The following is a 7,749-nucleotide window of genomic DNA, read 5'->3' as shown; positions in this document are numbered from 1 at the left end:
CTTATCAGCTCAACGAGTAATCTGACTCTGGGGAATTAAAAAAAGGGCCTAATAAAGGGTATCCATGATGACAATCACCCCTCTCCTCCAAATCACACTGTCATCAGGAAGCACGCTTGTCCAAAAGATGAGCGTGGACAACCTGCAGTCTGAGAAGGGGACGTTCGAGAGCACTATGTCCTACTCCCAGAACAAAGTAAGAATATGGAGCGTCTTTACTACCCACTCATCACCCATGGTGCTGGAGATCAGAGGTGAGAGAATGGCAGGTTGAGGTTGCCAGGATCAGAGTAGTGTAGAAGGTGTTGTTTGCTGAGGCAGTGAAGAGAGTAGTAGAGGAAGATGGGTCCAGGGTGATGGATCCTAAGAGGAGGTCGAGGTCAATAGAGAGCTGTAGGAATATAGTACGGTAGGGTTTTTGGCGTTCATGGCCATGGTTGTCAGTTGTACCGCAGGAATGGAACATAAATCACAGAGGATAGATGTTGTAGTGGCAGCTGCAGAGAAGTTCTTGGGGTATGAGATTTTACTGCAGAAGTTGCAAGGTGTTTTGAATGATAGTGCCCGTGTAGGATCAGATGGGGCCAAAGTATTGGAATAGGGAGAAGGTTTTGATGGGTGTAGGGTGAGTTGGTAGGGCAATTTGTTCATAAAGTTTTATTCAACAGAATAGAAGGCTAATACACAGCCTGTACAATAGGTGGCGGCATGCACCTGTAACTTTTGTTTGCAGACCGCCATTTTACCAAAGAAGAAGAAATTCCCAAACAATTAAATGTAAACTGAACAAAAGAATGAAAGCAGTGTTGGTCCAATGTTTCTTGAGCTGAAATATAAGATCCCAGAAATGTTCCATATGCACCTAAAGCTTATTTTTCTCAAATATTTTGCACAAATTTGTTTACATCTCTGTAAGTGAGCATTTCTCCTTTGGGGTTATAGGTGTGTGCTCGCCCACACAGCTATAACCCCATGGTGGGGTTCTGGTATAGGCAGACATAAGCTACGGACAATGAACACAATTGCATTTTATCTATGGTAATTTGAATGCACAGAGATACCGTGACGAGATCCTGAGGCCTATTGTCGTGCCATTGTAACGGATGTGAAAGGGCTAGCTTAGTTAGCGGTGCGCGCTAGCTAGCGTTTCAATCGGTTACGTCACTTGCTCTGAGACCTTGAAGTAGTAGTTCCCCTTGCTCTGCAAGGGCCGCGGCTTTTGTGGAGCGATGGGTAACGATGCTTCGAGGGTGACTGTTGTCGATGTGTGCAGAGGGTCCCTGGTTCACGCCCGGGCGAGGGGACGGACGTAAAGTTGGTCTGTTACACCATTCATTCGCTGCCATCACGTTATGTTTAGCTTTATAATGCACGGCCCCATGTCGCAAGGATCTGTACACCATTCCTGGAAGCTGAACATTTCCCAGTTCTTCCATGGCCTGCAAACTTTCCAGACATATCACCCATTGAGCATGTTTGGGATGCTCTGGATCGGCATGTACAACAGTGTGTTCCAGTTCCCGCCAATATCCAGCAACTTCGCACAGCCATTGAAGAGGAGTGGGAAAACATTCCACAGGCTACAATCAACAGCAGGACCAACTCTATGCAAAGGAGATGTGTCGTGCTGCATGAAGCAAATGGTGGTCACACCAGATACTGACTGTTTTTTTGATCCACGCCCCCTACCTTTTTTGAAGGTATCTGTCACCAACAGATGCATATCTGTGTTCTCAGTCTGTGAAATCCATAGATTAGGGCTTAATGAATTTATTACAATTGACTGATTTCCTTAAATGAACTGTAATTCAGTCAAATCTTTGAATTTGTTTTATGTGGCGCCAATTTTTTTGTTCAGTGTATATAGAGGACAGATCAGAGTGGCAGCAAGTTTCAAAACTTTAATGGTTGAGTGGCTATCCATGTCCTTTCGATCTATTTCACCCTGTAGTCATTGCTAGTTTAGAAGCCTTTGTTTAGGCCTCTAAAAGTGCAAGTGATATAAAATAGAAAAATATATGCTGTAATATACAAATACCTAGCAGCCAACCTGCTTGCACTAATTCCATGTAATTATAGTAAAATACCAATAGTAGCATATCCTTTCTTACACTATAGTACAGTATAGTACGCTAATTTTACAGTATTGTAGTGTCATTACTCCACATTTTCCTGTAAATTATAGGAAGCTACTGGTAAGTTACCGTGAAAATGACAGTAATGCACTTTGCTGTAGCCAGAGATGGGTAAAGACACATCCACAAGTTATCTTGTTACAAATAGAGGATATTTTGAAGACCAATGTATCCTTAACTACACCAACATTCCCAGTAATAGTTACAGAAATGGTTTACTTGCTATGACTGTGATATAACTGTAACATAACAAAATGTGGAAAAAGTCAAAGGGTCTGAATACTTTCCGAAGGCACAGTACATGTCAGTACCAATAGAGCAAATACTGGCACCCAGTGTAATTTTGAGCAAGCGTTCACCTTAGAACTTTGATTTGACATTGTACCTTCTGTTTTAGAATGTGCTCTTGTTGCCTACTTTAGATTGATTTGATGAAGAAATCACGTTTTACTAGATTCAGCAGTGTATACATTTTACCGCAGGTAAAAGGTCTTCATCAGTATTTAACAATGGCCCATGTTCAAAAGGTACTGCTTGCTACATTGTGATTACAACTATTTTGAACTACAGAATATTTTGTAGGTACATAAAGATAAAGTTGAAGTCGGAAGTTTCCATACACTTAAGTTGGAGTCATTAAAACTCGTTTTTCAACCTCTCCACAAATTTCTTGTCAACAAACTATAGTTTTAGCAAGTCAGTTGGGACACCTACTTTGTGCATGACACAAGTCATTTTTCCAACAATTGTTTACAGACATTATTTCAGTATAACTCACTATCACAATTCCAGTGGGTCAGAAGTTAACAAACACTAAGTCAACTGTGCCTTTAAACAGCTTGGAAAATTCCAGAAAGTTATGTCATAGCTTTAGAAGCTACTGATAGGCTAATTGACATTATTTGAGTCAATTGGGGGTGTACCTGTGGATGTATTTCAAGGCCAATGTTCAAACTCAGGGCCTCTTTGCTTGACATCATGGGGAAATCTAAAGAAATCAGCCAAGACCTCAGGAAAATATTGTAGACCTCCACAAGTCTGGTTCATCATTGGGAGCAATTTCCAAATGCCTGAAGGTACCACATTCATCTGTACAAACAATAGTACGCAAGTATAAACACCATGGGACCACTCAGCTGTCATACCGCTCAGGAAGGAGACACATTCTGTCTCTTAGAGATAAAAGTACTTTGGTGCAAATCAATCCCAGAACAACAACATTGTGAAGATGCTGGAGGAAACTGGTACAAAATTATCTATATCCAAGGTAAAACGAGTCCTACATCGACATAACCTGAAAGGCCGCACAGCAAGGAAGAAGCCACTGCTCCAAAACAGCCATAAAAAAGACAGACTTCGGTTTGCAACTGCACATGGGGACAAAGGTCGTACTTTTTGGAGAAATGTCCTCTGGTCTGATGACACAAAAATGGAATTGCTTGGTCATAATGACCATCGTTATGTTAGGAAGAAAAAGGGGGAGACTTGCAAGCCGAAGAACACCATCCCAACCGTGAAGCAGCGGGTGGCAGCATCATGTTGTGGGGGTGCTTTTCTGCAGGAGAGAGTGTGCACTTCACAAAATAGATGGCATCATGAGGAGGGATATATTATATTGAAGCAACATCTCAAGACATCAGTCAGGAAGTTAAAGCAAATGTGTCTTCCAAATGGACAATGACCCCAAACATACTTCCAAAGTTGTGGCAAAATGGCTTAAGGACAACAAAGTTAAGGTATTGGAGTGGCCATCACAAAGACCTGACCTCAATCCTATAGAAAATTTGTGGGCAGAACTGAAAAAGCGTGTGTGAACAAGGAGCCCTACAAACCTGACTCAGTTACAACAGCTCTGTCAGGAGGGATGGGCCAAAATTCAACCAACTTATTGTAGGAAGCTCGTGGAAGGCTACCCTAAACGTTTGACCCAAGTTACACAATTTAAAGGCAATGCTACCAAATACTAATTTAGTGTATGTAAATGTCTGACCCACTGGGAATGTGATGAAAGAAATACAAGCTGAAATAAATAATCCTCTCTACTAATATTCTGACATTTCACATTCCAAAAATAAAGTAGTGATCCTAACCGACCTAATACAGGGAATTTGTACTTGGATTAAATGTCAGGAATGGTGAAAAACTGAGTTTAAATGTATTTGGCTAATGTTTTTGTAAACTTCCGACTTCAACTGTACATGTCGACTATTTTTGTGTGTTGACTCGTTTTATGGGGTTTAGCAGATTTTAAATTAGTGAATTACTTTAACATACTTTCACTTCATTTATTCAGTTCAACAACCTGTCAATTAAGTCAAACTGTTAACAGAAAAGCGTGAAATTGGTAAAGTGTCATGGAAATTCACTACTAAGGACTCAAACTCAATGAATAAATCTGTATTATCACGGCTGAAGAGGTTCAAACTAAATCTGGATGAAAACTCAAAGGGTCCTCAGTCCTTTTATACTGCGATACAAACAAGTCCTATAAGCATTATTTACATCGTTCATTGTCACCGTTGGTTCCTGCATGTGACTGACGAGGCGTCTTCTCTCAAAGCTGAGACCTTGAAACTGAGAGAGTCTTTTGGGTTCACAGAACAATGTTCTGGGTGTACTGCCAATTGGTCTTGGGAAGAGGTCAGTCACCTGCAGGAAACAAGATCGAGTGAGAGGAGATGCTGTGTACAATTCAATGCTATCTCTTCAGACAACAAAATGTTCCCTCACAGGTACACAAATAAAGCCAAGGGTAATTACAAATATCTCAATGTACACTCAAACCTAGCATGTCTGGTGCAATAACAAAGGCACTCTATAGATAAAGGCACCACACGTTTCAATTACCATATTTACATGCACACAGTATTCTGGATACTAGCTCATATCTCGCTTAAGATCTTATTCGGGATATGTACCTTTGACATCCTGCTCAAGAGAATCCCTGTACCCATAATTGACCCCCATTTTATCTTCAGAGTTTGTACAGTTAGGTGACAAACTGGCGTATGCTTAACACCCCGGCCATCCTACAATCTAAACTAGATGCCCTCAATCTCACAGAAATTATCATGGAACCTACCAGGTACAACATTACATCCTTAAACACGTGCACCCTCATAGATATCATCCTGACCAACCTGCCCTCTAAATTAGATGTCGACCTATGATTTTTCAACGCCGATAATGATTATTGGAGGACCAAAAAAAGCCTATACCGATTAATTGCCAGAGTTTTTAAATATATATATTTGTAATAATGACAATTACAACAATACTGAATGAATGCTTATACTTTAACTTAATATAATACATAAATCAAATAAATGTATAAATAATGAATAATATTATTTATAAATACATAAATAAATAATGAAACATGTTCAATTTGGTTTAAATAATTCAAAAACACAGTGTTGGAGAAGAAGGTAAAAGTGCAATATGCGCCATGTAAAAAAGCTAACGTTTTAAGTTCCTTACTCAGAACATGAGAACATATGAAAGCTGGCGGTTCCTTCAAAATTCTCCAGTTAAGAAGTTTTAGGTTGTAGTTATTATAGGAATTATAGGACTATTTCTCTCCATACCATTTGTATTTCATATACCTTTGACTATTGGATGTTCTGATAGCAACTTTAGTATTGCCAGCCTAATCTCGGGAGTTGATAGGCTTGAAGTCATAAACAGCGCTGTGCTTCAAGCATTGCGAAGAGCTGCTGGCAAACGCAGGAAAGTGCTGTTTGAATGAATGCTTACGAGCCTGCTGCTACCTAACACCACTCAGTCAGACTGCTCTATCAAATATCAAATCATAGACTTTATAATATAATATAATAAACATACAGAAGTACGAGCCTTAGGTCATTAATATGGTCAAATCCGGAAACTATAATTTCGGAAACAAAATGTTTATTCTTTCAGTGAAATACGGAACCGTTTCGTATTTTATCGAACGGGTGGCATCCCTAAGTCTAAATATTGCTGTTACATTGCACAACCTTCAATGTTATTTCATAATTATGTAAAATTCTGGCAAATTAATTACGGTCTTTGTTAGGAAGAAATGGTCTTCACACAGTTCGCAATGAGCCAGTCTGCCCAAACTGCTGCATATACCCCGACTCTGCTTGCAATGAACGCAATAGAAGTGACAGAATTTCCCTAGTTAATATTGCCTGCTAACATTAATTTCTTTAAACTAAATATGCAGGTTTAAAAATATATACTTGTATTGATTTTAAGAAAGGCATTGATGTTTATAGTTAGGTTCATTGGTGCAACGATTGTGCTTTTTTCGCAAATGTGCTTTTGTTAAATTGTAGCGGTATTTATTAAGAGAGGGGTAAAGAAAGATTTTGTTCGGGCGCCAGGCAGGTATTAACCCTGCCGAAAGGAAAAGAGTAGAATAGAGAGAGTACCACTACCAGACCCACACACATCAGCAGAAGAGACTGCCTAGAGTGTAGCCTGTTTACCAGATAACCAGTGGAGAGAAAAAAGAATACACACCATATAAAACCCACATCACAGCACAGGGGTAACCCAAACAAGAATACCTCATACAATAATACTAATACTGGCAGAGCAATTCAACTGCAACTTCATACAAGAACGAACCCAGTCATCAACATAGGATTTGCAATAATCTGTATTATTTTCTAGTGGGTGAGTGCAGAGGGTATGAATGTGGGGGGTGTTCATCGACACAACAAAGGCCTTAAAAATGTCCACAGTCTTCTCGGCCACATGTCATTAGTACACCCCACCTCAATACAGTTCACATAATATACAACTTGCAAGTAACCTACTAAAATGTCCATCCAAATACTTCTGGCAGGGAAATAATAGTCCAGCTCTAATGAACTTCAATGGGCAGTGCATTTAACAAATAGAGAGTCTGTTGCAGGGTAAAGCACTGGAATGAGAGCGAAGAGAAAGAGAGAGAAAAAGAGCAATCTTAGCTGTGGTCTTCAGGCCTGCCGGTGTCTTACTGTCCGATGGTTTGTTGGTTTGTTTGTTAAAGCTTCGCAACAATGTTGCTACTAATCCATGCGATCCATAACGGGCGCGGTCCCAAACAAAAACAACCACGATCTAAAGCGATCACACCGATGATTGAGTTAAATACTTTATAAACTACAAACGCTGAAAACAAACAAAACTTCTGCAGCTCAGCACACACAATCAAACTGTCGCGCCACGCAAGAGTTCCTCCCCAAACAGCTGAACAAGCTCTCTTTATTTCCTCCTTCCTTACTGCTCATGCGCTCTTAAAGTGGCAGCGCACGGTGAAGGCTCCGAGCAGATTTCGCCACAAAATCATCACCCGTTTGGCGAAGTAGGCTGTGATTCTGTGATAAATTAACAGGTACCACATTGATTATATGCAACGCAGGACAAGCTAGTTAAACTAGTAATATCATCAATCATGTGTAGTTAACTAGATTGAGTGTTTTTTATCCTATTTAACAACAAAGCATCCTTCATTCCTGCTGCCAAACATACTATCCTACCGATCCTTGACTTCGGTGATGTCATTTACAAAATAGCCTCCAACACTCTACTCAGCAAATTGGATTCAGTCTATCACAGTGCCATCCGTTTTGTCACCAAA

Source organism: Oncorhynchus gorbuscha, linkage group LG01 (assembly GCF_021184085.1).
Source record: "Oncorhynchus gorbuscha isolate QuinsamMale2020 ecotype Even-year linkage group LG01, OgorEven_v1.0, whole genome shotgun sequence".
NCBI classification, from domain to species: domain Eukaryota; kingdom Metazoa; phylum Chordata; class Actinopteri; order Salmoniformes; family Salmonidae; genus Oncorhynchus; species Oncorhynchus gorbuscha.
This window is presented reverse-complemented; position numbering follows the sequence as displayed.